The sequence below is a fragment of the Lissotriton helveticus genome, chromosome 6, assembly GCF_964261635.1.
Source record: "Lissotriton helveticus chromosome 6, aLisHel1.1, whole genome shotgun sequence".
Taxonomy (NCBI): Eukaryota; Metazoa; Chordata; class Amphibia; order Caudata; family Salamandridae; genus Lissotriton; species Lissotriton helveticus.
Genome location: NC_136067.1, coordinates 2,047,786,850 through 2,047,805,915, shown reverse-complemented (window position 1 = coordinate 2,047,805,915; position 19,066 = coordinate 2,047,786,850).

The following is a 19,066-nucleotide window of genomic DNA, read 5'->3' as shown; positions in this document are numbered from 1 at the left end:
ATTTCACTGCGTCACTTTTAGGACACTGTTACATCAAAATCTTGCACCTGCCTCACAGCAGGCATAAGACTAAGGCAAACGCTTTCACATAGGGCTTTCCCCATGTGATAGGATTCTGACACCTAAGCAGGAGTGCAGATGAGATGAAGCCTGTCCAGGGGAGCACAAAAGGTAAGGCTTGTGTCCAAGAGTGCAGTGGACAGGACTAAACTGGAGTAGTGTGCAAAAAAAGATGAACCTCATTTATGAGGCCCTGCGTCACTTTTGCACAGCTAATGCATCACTTTTTGTGACGCATCGGCGGCATAAAACATGTACCTTTTTGCGCCATATTTAAAAAGTGACGCATGTAGGTAAATGCTTCACTTTTTAAACCTCTGCGCCACATTATACTTCTGTCAGGTGTAATGTACACAGAGGGGGCATTCCCCCGCAAAAAGCCTCATAATAGTGACGCAGTAAAATCTATGAGATTTCACTGCATCACTTTTAGGACACTGTTACGTTAAAATCTTGCGCCTGCCTCACAGCAGCCGTAAGACTGGGGCAAACGCTTTCAGATGCAGCTTTCCCCATGTGAAAGGATGCATTGCAGGAGTACAAGCATTCCATTTCATTACTGAAAACTCACTATTTTACAAAATACATTTCCTCTCTCTTGCAAACAATGCTTCCAAGCATTACCAAAAAAATAACACAAACCAATAGCAAAGAAGCTCGGTGTGCTTCCTAATCTGAGATAACACAAGTGACATGATTGTGAAAGCTTCAAATTATTTTATTTAATTATGCACACACTTTTAATCTTTCTCAAAAATGTAAAAGCTATTAATTTGCCCCAAAATCGATTCATAAGACTGAGGCAAACGCTTTCAGATGCAGCTTTCCCCATGTGAAAGGATGCATTGCTGGAGTACAAGCATTCCATTTCATTACTGAAAACTCACTATTTTACAAAATACATTTCCTCTCTCTTGCAAACAATGCTTCCAAGCATTACCAAAACAATAACACAAACCAACAGCAAAGAAGCTCAGTGTACTTCCTAATCTGAGATAACACAGGTGACATGATTGTGAAAGCTTCAAATTATTTTATTTAATCATGCACACACTTTTTATTCTTTCTCAAAAATGTAAAAGCTATTAATTTGCACCAAAATCGATTTTTCAATAACATTTTAGAAACACAGTGCAGATCCTATGTACAATCAATCCATTTCAGTCTTGAAAAGTCACTATTTTACAAAATACATTTCCTATCTCTTGCAAACATTCCTAGCAAGCATTACCCAAAAAATGAAACAAACCAACAGCAAAGAAACTCAGTCTGCTTCCCAATCTGAAGTAAAACACGTAACATGTTTGTAAAAGATTCAAATATTTTTATATAATTATGCACACACTATTTATTCCTTCTTAAAAATGTTAAAGCCATTGATTTGCACTAAAATCGTTTTCCAATTACCATTTTATGAACAGAACACAGGTCCTATGTACAAGCATTCATTTTCCCTACTGAAAGCCATTAATTTACCCTAAAATTGTTTTTTCTTTAATATTTTATGAACAGAACACAGATCCTATTTACAAGCATTCATTTTCACTACTAAAACCGATTGTTATGCACTAAAATAGTTTTTCAATTAACATTTTAGAAACACTGCACAGATCCTATATACAAGCATTCATTTTCACTACTGAAACCCATTGATTTACACTAAAATCGTTTTTCAATTACCATTTTAGGAACACAACACAGGTCCTATGTGCTTCTTAATCTGAACTCTCTATCTAAATGAATCATAACACACCTTTACAAATGCTTTAGGAGATTCAGAACAGTGTCAGATACACACACCAATATTTCTTTAGCAGACCAGAAGGTATGTTCTCCAGGCACTGCAACCATTAATAGCACAGAAAACCTCTAATTCTACACACATATTGCTCACGGTAACCAATCAAAACTCTTCCCTCTGTATTTTCAAACCAACACCCTTCCCCCCCTCAGCCCTTTCTACCTGTTACCATAGCAACTCCCTCCTCACTGAGCTCTCAGGTTTAAAAGTTTATTCTACAATGTTGCAAATCACCTCAGCAAGGATGTTTGACCTGCAAATACACCAGCTTATCTGGTGCAATGTTTCTTTAAATGACTTTTTTTTAACCATTCAAATTACTTCTTACACAGAACACAACCATGCACCCTAACTTACAGTTTTCAACTATCTCAATCTACCAATCATTGCTTGTGATTTAAGAGCACTGAAACTCCACAGGTTTTTTTTGCAAACTCCTACTGTTCCAACTGCCATTTTATTCCTACACTTCATCTGACTGCACCAGAACCTCCTCTCACCATGTATTCTGTCTGGATTATTGTACATAGCTATATCCACTGGGCTCAAAGGTATGCAGCTACCAGAAATTTTCACAACCTTGATTTACCAAATGTGAACATTAAATGGATTGGCCAGAGAGGATTGAGATGTCACCAATTGATACCATTGGTGAAAACCTTTTTGCATTTGCCACACCCTAACCTCATAATTCTGCACTGTGGTGGAAATGACTTAGGCACTTTGACTGGGGTAGGTCTGGAAATGCTTTTAAAGGACACCTTTGAACAATTGATGGCACTTTTTCCTCAAACTGCCTTGGTATATTCCAATATATGCCAAAGACAGAAATGGAACTGGTCCAACCAATTTTGTCCACAATTTGAGAAAGCACGGAAACATGTGAATAAATCTGTTTCTGCTTACATGAGAGACTATGGAATGGGTTCAATATACAACAACAACTTGCGTTACAACATGCAAGATATCTACAGAGGAGATGGTGTGCACTTCTCAGATGAGGGGAATAGAATATTCCTCCTGAATTTAAGACTGTGCATTGGTACCTAAATCAGCCACAGAACCCAAAAGCTCTTTTCAGAGCTACCCTACCTCTGATAACTCCAAATGATTATCTTTTTCTTACTTTTTCACTATTTTTCACTAAAGTACGCTCCCCGGTATGCTTCCCGGTGCGCGTACCGGGCGCTCCCCCCGCAAAAATTTAAAAATACTTTTTTTTTGTGGTCTATATGGGCCTCCTAACACCCCCTCAGAAAACCTAGGAGGTCAGGGAGTGCCTACCGTGCCCCCTTATACCCATTCCCAACGTTGTTTGTCCTCCATTTTCTGTCTCAAATCTACCGAAACACAAAATGGAGGACTCCCGTAGCGCTGCCGGTACGCGTACCGGGGCGCGCACCGGGAAGCGCTCCCAAAAAATGTGAAAAGTCAATTTACATAAAAACCACTGGAGACACTTTCACCAAATATAGAATAGCTCATACTACATACCAATCCCTACCATTTTCCCAAATTTGGTGGAATTCCATTGAGCCATTTAGCCCGTAGACCTCTCTAAATATCCTGAGGTAAATTACTTCACAAAAACACATCTGAAGTGTTAGAATTGACAACCAATTAAAATGTTACTTTCATTTTCTACTATTATTTCATGACATTTGATTGGTTATGTACCTGAATATATATAAAGAAAGAGAGGGAAACACAGCCATTTTGACTACTACTTCCTGAAGTACATTTCAAGAGCATTTTCACTGACAACTTCAACTGCTTTCTCAAAGGTAAGTTATTATTTTGAAAACTGAAGTATGTTGTGCACTTTAAGTTAATTTGGAAAACTTTTTCTGATAGTTATATACTATCCCTCTGTAATAGTTATAGATTGAGATAGACTTCTCTGTTAAAGTTATGGATGGAGTTAGGCTTGTCTTGTATAATTATGAATTTACTTAGGCTTCATCACATACACTTTTTTATATTTCTACTTCCAGTCTGATACCATACACTGCCCAAAGGTAAATTCACTGTTAAAAAATCCAAACTACCTGTCTGAACTTAAACCCAATAGTGCCCTATCTCTACTGATATATTCATTTTTTATGCAAATTACAGCACGAAAATGGAAGGAGAGCAAAACATTTCCTTTGAAATTGTTCTGGAGAGCAACAATGAAGAAATTATTGTACCCAATGATAACTTGGAATTCATGGATGAATCACGGGACTATGAAATACTTCAATGTGTAGAATCAGTAGATTTGCTGATTCAAAATGAGGACATTTCTGACAGTCAAATATTAGAAGTTCTGTTTAATTTGGAAAAAGAATCTGAAAAATAAATTTATATTTAATAATTCTAAAATTGTTTGAGACATTATTAATTTTTATATGTAATTCTTAAACTAGTACCAAATTGATTATAATGTAAAGTCAGACTTATAGTATACTGTGTAACTTTTTTTTGTTTGTGTGGGGTGTGTCTGTGAGGTATCTGTGTGTGCGTGTGTGTGTGTATGTTGGGGGGGTGCTGAGGTGTGTGTATGAGTGTGGGTGTGTGGAATGTGTGGGTGTGGATGTGTAAGGTGTCGGTGTGGGGGTGTGGGGTGTTTAGGTGTGGGTGGAGGTGTGCGTGTGTGAGGTGTGTGTGGGGAGTGTGTGGGTGTGGGGTTGTGTGCATGTGGGTGTGTGTGGGATGTACTTGTAGGTACCTAAAACAGCCACAGAACCCAAAAGCTCTTTTGAACCCAAAAGCTCTTTTCAGAGCTACCCTACCTGTAATCACTCAAAATGATTATTTTACACTATTATTTTAACTATTTTTCACCAAAGTACGCTCCCCGGTACGCTCCCCGGTGCGCGGACCGGGCGCTCCCCCGCGAAAACCGAATTAAAAAAAATTTTTTTTTTTACCCGAGGGACACTTTTATGGCCCCCACATCAAACCTAGGGGATCAGGGGGGGTCTACCCTGCCCCCTTTTGGTTATTTCCCCCTTTGTTTTTTGCCACCTCTTGTGTCTCGATCCTACCGAGACACAAGATGGCGGTGCTGCGGACTGTTTCGAATGTTTACAGACACCCGAGAGCCAATCAGCTTTCCGCGCGCAAGTCGCGTGGCGCGCCCGGAGCGCTCCCCGGTGCGCGTACCGGGGCGCGGCTATAGATATATAACATTTTTTTAACCTAAATTACTCAAAATCCTCTGGAGCACATATCTTGAGACATAGCAAAGGCACATCGGGCTACCAGTCCCTACAATTTTGCCAAGTTTGGTGAAAATCCATTCAGCCGTTCGAGCTAAAAGTGCGACCGACCGCCCTATGGAAATTAACATGGGGAAAACACGTTTTGGGACCCCCCTTTTATCTCGGCCCCCGCTTGACGAATCCCCCCCAAACTTTCAGGGAAGGAGCGGAGAGCTGCGAGGCAAAGTTGCTGAAAAATTCAGGCAGATTCCTCAACCGGCGCCAAAGTTATTCCCAATAGAATGTTGCAATTTCCCTATGGAAATCAATCCTAACTATAACTACCTACTGGCGACCGCCAGTAGGTAATATCAGCACCAGTGAAAAGCAAGGTGTGTTTATGTCTGGCCGGGCTGAACCACTGATGCTCTGGCACCGGTGAGTAGTCTGGTCCTCAGCCGTGGTACCCACCAGCCTCTCCTGCAGCCTCTCTTGATGGTATTGCACTAGGGACAGCTGTACTCAGCACTCTAGGTACCACAGGAAAAGAGCAGTGGTTTCTGAGAGCTTCAGCTGCATCAAGGCGCAGCAGTTGTGCATTGCCACCACGCTCTTCCGTACTAGTGCCAGGCAATTGTGAGTCTGTCTTCAACCAGCCTTTTCACTGACTGACCAGTGAAAACCGTTGTTGATTCACTGGTCACAGAAAGCAGATGCCATTTCTTTCCACCGGTCTTCTCACTGCAAAAATGATTGAGACCAGCACAAACTGATTGTGGATGACCAGAGTCAATGTCGGCACAACAGATCCCCAAAACCCTTACTCTGTCGATACCAAACAAACGGGAATAGAAGCCCCTTAAATGCTCTTCAAGTACAGAGTAAAACCCCCAAAATGTCACCGATTCAATATCTGTGAGCACAATCAAGCAACACCTGTTATCTCTTCCTGAAGTATTCACAGTCAAATCTGAAACCTACAGTTCTCTTCCAGCTTGAATTGATGACATCATTAGTTAAGGTCAAGATGAAAGAAGACTTTGGCTCCCTTCAGCTGCATGATTGTGTCCTTTATGTAGGGACCAGGATGTCTTTCTCTCTTGATTGATTTGTTGGCCTGGCGCATATCAACACAAATGCGCACTGCACCTCCATTGTCCTTTCTTGGCACCACAACTAAGGGAGAAATGAATGGCGTAGGACCTGGGGGAGGGTTCAATGATGTCATGATTCACTAGTCTTTCTCATTCTATGTCAACAGCTTCTTGTAGGTGAAAAGCGACTCTGCAGTGCCGCTGGGCAACAGAGCAAATGTCCTCATTGATAAAAAGTTGCACTTTCATTTTTTTTGTCCTCCTAGGCCATAAAACAATGACGGGAACTGGCTCACAATTTCAGACTGTGCACGGATATTTTTAGTTGAGAGATACCAGTCCCATGACAGCAGCAGTGGCAAAGCTGAGTAGCCATGCACTAGATGAAATTCCCTGAAGGACATGAATTGTCACTTGCATAGCTGTCGGTCTATGTCACATAGTTGCTGTAAATGACCCTTGACTCTGTAACGGTTAGAACCAGCCCACGCATATACCTTCGTATTTGACAGAATAAGGCGTGGCACAGGAGATAGAATGCTAAACTTTTCTACTGGTATGATATTAGTCAAGGCATTGCTATCAATGATAAAGGTTATGGGGCAGCCATTTACCATTAATGTAATTTTAGGACCTTGTCCAAATTTGTTTTGTCACTTCGTTTTGTGATTCTTCTTTGACTTTCGATCCGATTTGCAAGCAGCTAATACTACATGTTGTTCCTTAGTCGATATCATCAACGCACATCTGTCTTCTTCACTAGCACTTGATATTGACATTGAAGAGGCTTTATATGATGAACTTGACGATGATCGACTGCGCTTGGTTTCTACTTGTCGTAACTGATGTTGCCTTTGGGTGCGGCAAGAATGCTTTTGGAACCTTCTGGCATCCATTTTCTCTTCTTGCTGTGACGTATTTGATTTCTCTTTCACGTTGCAGACTGTTATGAAGTGATTTTCTTTCCTGCAGCTTTTGCATGTCTGTCCTATGGCTGGACATTTATTTTCATGGAGAAATAAAAACCTACATTGGATGTCGAATTTTGTGCATTTATTTTGTGCTTATCCTTGCCTTTCATGATCAATGGTGGTTCATTTCATGCTGTTCCTGCTTCCATGTCAGCAGGTTGTCGATCGCCTCATTCCTCTGCACTGGCAGCCATTAGCATTACCTCTAAACTGAATGTCTTTCTCAACATTCGTCTCCTGAAGGAGTCTGAAAGACAGCCATCAATGATTCTGAGGCGCATGGCTTCTTCATCATTAAAGTCACAGAACTTACAGCGTTTGATAAGTGCATCAAGTCTCTCACCAGACTCATCCATGGTTTCACCAGACTGTTGCTGTGCTTGGTTGAAGACGTAACTTTCATATTCGACATTTGGCATTGGATTGCACTTGGCTTTCAATGCTTCTTTTATCTTTCGGTATGAAATTGCATCAGTGTGTGAGACTTTCTTTAGTACTTCTTTCACTACATCACCGTCAAGATTTAAAAAAAAAAAGAATTCTTATTGTCTTCTTCTTCCAGCACATCTTTGAAGTCATAGAACATTTCGATCTATGCAGTCCACCGGGCACCGATCTTCTGTTTCTACACTGTGTCATTCGGTGGTGGTGGCTGAAGAAATGTCGCTGCAGTATATTTCTCGCTCCCTTCTACTGACATTGGGAGTATGTACTGTTCAGGCAGCGTTTGTTGCACCGTATAACACTAGCAAATGCTGCATGCATTGTCATCGTGCCTGAGTCATCACGTCCTATTCGAGGTTGGGTGGCGCTTTAATCGCATGTACTGGTAAGTTTCTGCCTTCGTACCTGGTTGTCAATGCATTTAGCCTTTACTTTGTATGGATGGTGGCTCTGTGTTAAGGCACAGTGCAGTGTCTCTTCTTTCAGCCTTACCAGCGGGTTCTGGCAGGCTTTTTGAATGTGCTCCTCTGCATGACCTTCAATTTTGTCGATGGCTGTATATGGGCTATGGGATGGAGCAGGGCTTTGACTCCACATGTGCCAACCGCAGACTGCTTTGCATCGATTTTGGGCGCACGTGGCATGCACAAACAGTTTGTTGTACCTTTGCAAACTCTCATAGAGAGCAGCCATGTTTCTTCAGGGCATGTATTCCATACTCGCCGCCAGTTGTAGCGTCTTCCCCAGCCCGGGAGCATGCAACTGAACACGCCAGACAGACGTCTTTATTACTCAGCATACGAACACACACTGTACGCATTGCGTCATAACTTTCAGAACCACGCCTTAACACCTCCCAGCAAACTACGCTCTTCCTGTTTGGATTCTGCCCAGAAGCACGAGTATCCTGTCACCTGTAATATCAAAGACATCGCTCTACAACATCACATGCAGGTTTATTCCTAAAAACTCTGTAAGGTCTACAGAAACGCGGACACCCTGCCAGGCTGTATTCTTGTATATCGAGGCAGTGTGTCTACGTAAGAGTAGAATACTTTAAAATGCCTCAGGAGATGACAAGAAAACTTATTCTATAGTTGCTTTGCAAGTAACCCGTGGGTCAAAGATAATTCTGACAGGGATTGCCTTTGTGGCTGGCAGCAAGACCCTAGTTCTGACAGGTGAAATGCAGTGTTGCAGAATTTCAAGCCCTTAGAAGTTGTGCAGAAATGCATAATATATTTCATGTCCTTCTTTTAATATATGCATTTTTTAATATTGCACGCTTTGCAGATGTCTGACCACTCTGATAAAAAAACTTGCTCTGCTGGTACTCCAAAGAATATACAATTTGAAGTGTAGAGACAAACTTTCTTTCAAAGTTAGCAGTGAGAGGGTTCGAAGGGGAACACCACGGGAGCCATAACAATGTCTTCACTGACCATTACTGACGTTGTACCCGATCTGCGTCCAGCATTGGGTAGTTGTAACTGGCAGTAAAAAAACAAACAGCCAGGAAAGTAAAAAACTAAATAAAAAAAAACTAACAAGGGAAATCACTTTACAATCAATGCCTGGAGCTGTATTTCCTCTAGCTCGAGGACTTCCAGTTTCACAGTGTCCCAGCCCGTTCCCCCGTTATCCCCTGAAGGAACTGGATGTGACACTTTTCTAATGCGTTTTCAAGCAGTCCGCGGAAGGCGGGAACGCCGCGCTGACCTCGGCGGCTTCCGTACGCGCGGTTCACTGGGCCCACCACACAGAGCAGCATGGAGCTTCATGAATATGCTAATCTGGCCTTGGGCTCCAGCAGCTTGTTAAGCATCAAACATCAGAAAAGCAATCCATTAATGTCATGTCACTGAAATAGCCGGTGATCGAAGAAGGGGCGTGATTCTTTCAATCAAGATATCGACTTCCGCGCCTCATTTAGACACAGAAATTGAGCGTTCTATTTGAGGCTGTTGGTCCTGTGTGAGCCGCCCACCCAGTGAGTGAGTGGCTGTACATTACTGGCCCAAAGGCAGATTACATTCAATAATTAACTTAACCTTTTCCTAACATCGAGGAGTCTTGTGCGTTTCTGAGGTAGACGTAAGCCAGTATAGCTCCGTTCACTCTATCACAGCCGCTGCTACTTTTATTGTGAGCTGAAGTTGTTCTCTAGCGGCCATTCTGTTTGGTTGTGGAAATAGGAGCCCCGAAATCAATTCTGGGGTTCACTACTTAATTAAACTGAGTGCTCAGTGAATGTCCAAGTGGACAAATTAGCAAGATCAAGCTTCATTACTATGACAACTCAGCAACGCATCTTCTCCCGCCTGGGATTTCCACAAAAAGGTCCAGACAACCATCCCTCTTGTACTGTCTAAACATGAATACACCAACAGCCTCTACCAGGGATCACCTTTGACGACCATGAAAAGACTACAACGGATTCAGAACTCTGCTGCAAGACTCTTCTTACATGTAAAACCGCAAGACCACATCTCCCCTGCCTTGAAAGCCCTGCACGGTTGCGAGATCACATTCCAGCTGCTTTGTGTCGCCCACAAAGGTATACAAGGAATAGGACCGCTCTTCATCAGGAATAAAATCACCAAACACATTCAACAAAGGAACCTCCGCTCCAGATGGACACCTCAAAACCCCAGTGTACAAGAAAGAAACCATAGGTGTCACATCCTTCTCTGTTCAACTATGGAACTCTTTACCCCCAAACATAAGGGCCACGGACAACTATCTCATCTTCAGAAGACTACTCAAGAGCGGGCACTTTCCCACATAACCACCATACGCAAACATAAATATACAGCATATTCTGTGTATATAAATATCTAATTTGATTATATGTATGTATCTAGATATGTGTATTTCTTGATATAAATACATTTAATAGTCTGTACTTATCTATCTATATATTTATTACTTTACTCCTATTGTAAAACTTTGACTCTCCCTATTGCACAACCCTATATCTCACCCTATTCCTCTCTCAATATATCCTCTACCTCCACTCTCAGACTCATCCCAAACGTCATTCTACTACTATGATCCCCAAAATAATCCTTTCTAGACTCTTCCCCCCTCTATCCCTCCTTGGAGCACCCCACACCTCATGTTAATACTATGGTCTCCCAAACAACCCTGTAAATTCTTCCCTTCCCTATCCCTCCTTTGACTCATCCCAAAACTGATTTCACTACCATGACCTCCCTAATCCATTGCTAGAGATTCTTCCCTCCTTCATCTCTCCTTTACTCATCCCAAAACTCATCTTACTACTATTATCTCCCAACAAACACCTTCTAGGCCCGTCCTGCTTCTATCCCTCCTTTATCCTTTTCAATCCAACTAAGAGACTCACATGTCCACAGCTCAAATTAACTAACATTTCACTATACTAATCCACCACTAATCCTTTTTTGGTTCTAGAGTATGATAGAGCGCGCGAGGTCACCCAGCCAATGATTCCGCCGTTTCCGGCTTCAGGGCCCATATACTTTCAATTCACACTATTCATTGACAGGGCGACTTCACGGGCTGCTACCAATTGTGTGTGTTCCCTACCGTTATTACTCAGAGTACCCGACTTACCATCCACCGACACGGGTACCTATGACTTCAATGGATCAGGGGCCTAGCTGTAAAAGGAAAAGCAGCAAATGCAAATTCAAATGACATTCAATACTGTTGTAAAATGACCACGGACAACTGGAAGTTTTAAAATGTTTATCTAAAGTTCGTTTTCATCAAGCATTAAACTTACAAGAATAAGGCAATCAATAACCAAGATAATGAAAAGTACATAACTATAGAGAAATAAAGTCAAGGTAATCATTTAAATGCAATTATGAGATGTAAAGGAAATATGCTATGCATTCAAGGCAAGAAATCTTTAGAAAATTTAAGTAAGGCCGTTCTAGACCATATCAGAAAATGACAAACTGCAATGCAAAATATGATTTCTAACAGGTAGGGTAACATGGGAACATATCAAGGAAAATATGCAAATGACTTTACGTTTCAATAGTTTGCGGCAAAAGCATGGAAAAATCAACATATGCAAGATGTGTCTTTATTAAAGCAAAAGACAGAAAATAGAAAGGTGCAAGTTTTAAAGAATTTAGAGCAGTATTTACCTAGACTGGTGTGGAAACCAAACCCTGGCCACGGGTCAGTTAAGGACTGGAAACCCTCAAGGAAGGATACCCCTCAAAGGACAGCAGGTGCAGAATGGACACCCCGGACAGGACAGGATACCCTCAGATTAGGAATCAGGACAGGACCCTCAGGACAGGACAGCAAACCCTCAGGACAGGACCGCTCAGGACAGGACAGGACCGCACCCGCAGTTTGGAAGCAACGCCTGCGCTCCACCCTCTCTGCAGCTATCGATCAAGACCCCGATTGGGTCAGCGAACTCCCGGCAAAGTGCTTCACCAGCACTTTTAAGGTTCAGTAAAACCTTAGTCTATGGTCAATTTCGGACAGAGTGCTCCGCAGCGCTCTGTATCTTCAGTCACCTATTGAGTACGATGGGTCAGTGACAGGTCAGCTAAACCAGACAAGTCGGACAAATTCCCTAGGCAAACCCAGGATAGATATACTGTTTTGGGACAGGGTACCACCCCCCAAATGTTGCAAAGTGTCAGAATCCCCAATTTCGATTGGTCCTAAGGTAGGATTTGGGTAGCACACCAATCATAACACACTATTTGGATGCTTCATTTACATATCTGGGTACCGCCTAGCGAGATTGGGGTTCCCATGAGAAACTGCAAGGAAATACAATGACAATTTAACAATGTAGCATAGCAGGGACATGTGACTCAGTTCAGCCGAGTTTGCAGGTCAGTTCTCAGGAGCATCTTGCCCATCACTGCCAGCTGGCTAAGTTCCATCAGCCAAGGTTGTCAGGTCCCCGGAAAGTCGCATATGCGCAGAAGGGACCTCCAAGATGGCTTTCGGTACCGACAGACCCCCATTCCCCGCGGTACATGAAAAGCAAGCGAAAACAAATTAATACATCGAAATAACAGTATGAAAACACATCACAGGGTTTATACTTTCAACTTATTACTAAGAAATATACTTATGCAGTTTAAATGTTAGCTACATATCAACAGTCACAAGAGCAGTGGCACGAGCAGTACCACATGATTGGCAAAGCTATGTATTACGCATGCGCATAAATTTCCCTCCACTTCTGCAGACCCGTCAGGACACGTGAGTGTGGCTGACGCATGCGCAGTAACTAAATACAAGCGGCGGCCATATTTTACGGACACGGATTAAATGCATTAGGAATACACATAGGCAAGCTTCTTAATCCTTATTCAAACTTAATATAAACGTTAGTAAGACGTACACTTATTACCTTGTTACACATAAACGAGGTTCATGAATACAGCAAGCCGCAAAATATGCGAAGCTTTGCTTCATCAATCCCCTCTTTGATGATATTTACTATCATCACAAAATAAATGGAACCAGATGCCAACTTTCTCTTCCAGCAATCGCTCCAGCTTTTCTCTTTCAGTTCTGGTAGGGTGAGAATTCTTCACCTTTTTATAGATCTGATTATTCACTTCTTCTAATTCGAGCTCATCCACACTTCGTTTCACCCCTCTTGCATTCATTTCATGCTTTCTGGTGCGCTTGCGGCATTTGCAACAGACAAATATGAAAAATAGGATGAGACCTATAATTCCAATTGGCATCAATACTTTAAACAATAAGCCTTTACCTACGCTAGCAAGCCAATGACCTACATTTGAGAGACCATCTACCAGTCTCTTCCAGGCACTATCAACCTCGAGTGGTTTGAGTTCCTTTGCCAAATTAGTAATGTTTTTCACGTATCTTTTGAGCTGTACACTTTTATCCGGAATATAAGTGCAACAATGTTGCGCCTTCAACATCCGGCAGACTCCGCCCTCTTTCACCAATAAGGTATCAAGAGCAAGTCTATTCTGCAAAACCATTGATCTGATCGCAACCATTTCGGTGTTGACCAGCAGAAATCCATGAGCTGTCTCAGTAGACAATACATCCACTATAGTGGACAATTTACAAATTCTGTGAGTGTTCAGAACCACTCCCACTCCAGGTATCAGTGCACTGAAAATACTACCCATAATTTCACCTATACTTTCTCTTTTACTACGCACTAAGCCATTAGTATTTTCACTGTTTCCAGCAACTCCATTCACATGGTATATTTTCGGGAAGACAATGCCAAAATAGCAGCTTCCATACCAGTGATCCGGCAATTTGAAATAAGCCTTGTCCCCACAAATATAATAAATTCCAGGAAACACAGGCTCTGACCCATTTTTGAAACCCGAACCTCCAATTACCTTGTAATTATGTTCGCATTCACTGGAACCAATGAAAATGTTATTATAATAGCTAGTCTTCTCGCGGTGAAGACATAGCTTGCCTTTCTTTTCAAAATCCAGCAACAGAGCAGGACCCGCCCCACCAGTTGAGGTGCCTTCCATGTTCTCTGCCCATCTTGGCCTTTTCTGACTTTCGTCATTAGCCTTCTTTTGTATTTTAATTCTCCTTTTCTCTGCCATGTTCAGGAACATCTTTTCCTGCTCACGCAAAGAACAAGTCAAGTTATCTCTGTGTGCGTCAGCTATGTCAATGTTACCTATAGTCAGAAAATAGTCTCCCATGTATCGTATTACGTCACTCTTGGTATGTACAGGATTCAGGTTCCCACGTATAGGAAGCTCAGAAAAGATCACGTCATTGTTAGAGTAATAGTACTGTAACGGTCCTCTTTTGTAAAATAAACTAGCTAAAATACTACAGGAGATTCCATATGTCAACGGTAAGTGATGGTATGTCACGCCTTCAGCTACAGAGGTAGGTAGCTTCATGCAGACATAGCAATCTTCAATTTCCATAGTCTCTACATAGTGTATTAACAAGTTTGCGAAAACATTTAAGTGTGTCTTATTCTTAATTCCGTGATAATGTAGTCCTCCCTCATCTGATGCTTCTAAGTCTTGTTTTGTTTGTCTCAGTGCTCTCTCATGTCTTGCTACACTCTGTGTTGTCAGCTCCTCACTGTCAGTATTTACAATTTCAGTAGGGACAATATTAGTATCTTTACTTACAGCAAAGGGAATAAAAATTGTTAGTCCTATCCAAACTAATATCAGGACAACTATACTACAGACACATACCTTGCAGCATGTTTTGCAACAACTGCGACTAGGTCTACCACTCACGTTTGAATCAGACATTTCGGCTTCAGAAGAAGTTTCTCAACCCCTCTTTGTGACTTTACACGAGTAGCTTACTTTGTGCAAATTCACGGTGGCTCGTCTTCTTCCTCGTCAGAGTACTCAGGGACGGGCTCTCTGTCGCTTACGTCAGTTATATCAAGATCTTCAAGTTCTTCCAACACAAGTGTCCATTCAGGTGACTTGTACCTTTTGTTTTGTTTCTTTATTCGATCACTCCTTCGGTTGGAGGTATCTTCTTGTTGCTTAGCTATGCGTGCACTTCTCCTTTCTTCTGCACGTTTTTCTTCTACCGTTTTTATCCTCAGTCTCAATTATCGTTACGAATCTAGGCTCAAGATGCTTTCTTTTCTTAAGTCTTTTAGTTGGTACTTGGACTTCGTTTCCTTCTCTTGCCCTTTTGTTCTCATTAACTGTTGGCAATTCTGTTTCAGTTTCTTCTTCTTCTATGTGACTAATTCCAGGGCTCGCATCTATTTCTTCTGCCTGGTTACTAATCTGGCCTTGTTCAGGTAAATCGTGTCTTTGCTCTTCAAGTGTCTCTGACTCTGTTTCCTGAACACGTTCTTCTAATCCTACCTGATCCTGTTCAAGCACTTCGATCTCTGGACTTTCTTCTGCTCGAACTATTACACTATGTCTAGTCTGTCCCTTCCCGATATCAGGAGTCAGTGGAGGAGTATCAAACACTTGCTCTGTATCCTTCACTTGTTCAGTATCGGGCACTTGTTCAGTCTTATTCACTTGTTCTGTATCAATCACGTGCTCTGTCCCTGTCTGACCTTCTCCTTCCTCAGTTTTGATGTGAATCTCAAGATTCTGAGGTTCTTCGCCTGTGCCTTGCTTTTCCTCACTAGTCCACTCTCTACCTTCCTGTAGTCGCTCACTTGTTCGAATGGGGTCTTCAGTGAGATCAATCAGTGGAATCCACTCTTCTGGCCATATACTTGGCAGCTCGTCTTCAGCTACTTCTGGCTCAGCTTCTTGGACCCCTTCAGCAGGCTGGACTCTTGATAGTTCGTCATCAACTATTCTTGGGCCAACGTCTGCTGATTCTGCAGCTCGACTGGTACTGGGCTGTACGTCGTCAGCTACTTCCGGTCTGGCTCCTGCAGAGTCCTCTGCTGGACGTCCTTCTGCTTCAGGCACCTCGTCTGGTGGTACCTTCTGGGTGTGGCTGGCGTGTACCCAGCGTGGAACTCCTGCACACTTTACTGCTGTGGTAGTTACCAGGATCACCTGACGTTTTTCTCCCCACCTTGGCTCCAGGCAGCTCTTCCGAGTATGCTTCTTTATCTTCACCCAGTCCCCTGGGACCAGTTTGTGGAGAGGAGTCGTTGGATTGAGGATGGCGTCTTCTCCGATCTGGCGAGAGATAGAACGCACTTGGTCACCCAATCTCTTGCAGTATTCAAGCACCAAATCATCAGTAATACTCAACAGTTTGCTTCCTGGTACCCATGCTTGTCTCATCACTCTTCCCATATTGATTTCATGGGGACTTAGGCCTGTCTTGCGATCAGGAATACTTCTGAGTCCCATCAGGACCAGGGGCAGGGCCTTCACCCAGGTCAATTTAGTTGCATCACACAGTTTTGCTAGTCTGTTCTTGATAGTTCCATTTATTTGTTCCACTACTCCAGAAGCCTCTGGACGGTAGGCACAGTGAAGCTTTTGTGAAATTCCAAAGGCCTTACAGAGTTCGTCGATCACTTCATTATGAAAATGTGAGCCTTGATCTGATTCAATAGTGACTGGAACCCCGAACCTAGGTATCAGTTGTTTTAATAAACACTTAGCTACTGTTTTTGCGTCATTTTGGGGAGTAGGGAAAGCTTCCACCCACTTTGAAAATAAACAGACCATGACAAGGACATATCGCTTCCCTTCACAACGGGGCATGGTGATGAAATCAACCTGTATTCTCACAAAAGGACCCCCGGACCTCCCAATTTTTCCCAGTTCCACTACAGTCTTCTTCCCTGGGTTCATCTTTTGACATGTCAGGCACCTCTGGCAGAGGGACTCTGCTACTTTCCTGAACTTTTTACTGTACCAAGTCTGTTGGAACACTAGAATCATGGCGTCCCTACCAATGTGTGATCCTTCATGTATCAACCTCGCCATTGTGCTAAGTAGGTGTCTAGGTAACACAGGCATACCAGTTGGACCTATAATGACACCATCCACACGTCTTGGTCGACACCCATCTTCCTTCCACTTCTCTCTTTCTTGCCAAGGTGCCGCCTGCTGCCACTCTTTCACTTCATCCCATGTAGGCACTTCTTCAAACACCTGAAGTTGGCAGCTGGTTCCTGGCCCCCCTCGTTTTGGATTTACGATATACCGATCTCTTGCGCACCATTGGGCCACTCGATCAGCATAATCGTTTCCCAGTGATACCTTGTCCATGCTCTTCTTATGAGCAGCACATTTTACCACTGCCAGTTCCTTTGGTAACTGGATTGCCTCTAAAAGGTCCTGAACAACTTTTCCATTTCGAATAGGGGTACCTGATGAAGTCAGGAACTCCCTCTGTAGCCACAACTGGCCAAAGTCATGCACGACCCCATAACAGTACTGACTGTCAGTATACACTGTTATGCGTAAGTTTTTCCCAATTTGGCAAGCCTTTATCATAGCAATCAATTCGGCTACTTGTGCAGACTTGATGTGATATAGATAACCTGCTTCCTCAATTTTCTCTAAGGACACTACTGCATAGGCAGCGCTCAAGCCTCCTTGTTCATGCCTTAGACATGAACCATCCACAAAAAGTTCTTTATCATGCACAGGCAATGGCGCTTCTTTTATGTCTGGGTGTGGCTTGGTGTTGAATTCTGTTAGATCAATACAATCATGTTCATCATCCACCCCCCCTTCCATATCCTTCGGGTCGGGGAGTAAGGTGGCTGGGTTCAGAATACTGCACCTAACAATGTTTACATTTGCAGCACCCACAAGAATCCTCTCATATTTAGTCAGCCGACTAGGGGTGAGATACTGAGTTTTTGTTCTGGTCAACAAAATTACCACTCCATGTGGAACATACACAGTTACCGGATGTCCCATGACAATTGACTCACTCTGTTCTAAACTGGCACAGGTAGCAGCTACTGCTTTCAGACAACCTGGTAATCCAGCAGCCACTGGATCCAGGGTGGCAGAGAAATATGCCACAGGCCTTCTGGTTGTGCCATGTTCTTGAGTTAGGACAGACAACGCGCAATTATCGCGAGTGTCGCAGAATAGGGCAAATTCTTTGGAATAGTCTGGCATTCCCAATGCAGGGGCTGTACACAGACAATCTCGCAGTTTGGTGAAGGCTGTTAAGCTTTCATCATTCCATTCTACAATATCAGGTGCTCCTCTCTTGGTCATTTTTATCAAGGGCCTGGCTAGGGCTGCAAATCCCAGAATCCACTGCCTGCAGTACCCTATCACACCCAGGAACATTCTGATCTCTTTCTGAGTACGGGGTAACTGCATCTTTTGAATTATTCTCACTCTTTCGGATGTCACTTTTCTGACACCTTTTTCTATCTGGTGCCCCAGATATTTCACCGATTTTGCACAATACTGTAACTTGTCAGGGGCCACTTTATGTCCCTTTTCACACAGGTGATTCAGTAGGGCAATGGTGTCAATCACACAATCCTTATGACTTTTAGACGCCACCAAGAGGTCGTCTATGTATTGCACTAAGACAGAGTTCCCAGGTAAGACTAAAGTTTCCAAACATTTTTTCAAGATCTGATTAAAGATAGAGGGGCTCTCTGTATACCCTTGAGGGACCCGGTTCCAGCAATACACGTGACCATTGAAGGCAAATGAGAAAAGAAATTTGCTATCTGGATGCAAGGGAATGGAAAAGAATGCATGACACAGGTCTATCACAGTGAACCACTCAGCATCCCAGGGAATCTGATACAGAATCACTGCTGGGTTCGGGACAATAGGGCAGCAGGGGACTACTATCTTGTTGACTTTTCGTAGATCCTGCACTACTCTGTACTTGCCACTAGGCTTCTTGATGCCCATAATCGGGGAGTTACATGGGCTACTCATTACTTCCTGTATGATGTTTCCTTCTAGCAATTTCTGTATTTCCACAGTAACACCAGCTTTCACTTCTGCATTTATTCTGTAGGGCTTAGTATTGGGGTATACTGCATTGTCCTTGATGGCTATCTGTATGGGGTCCACATTTTTCATTAACCCTACATCTTTCCCCGTAAAGTCCCACACC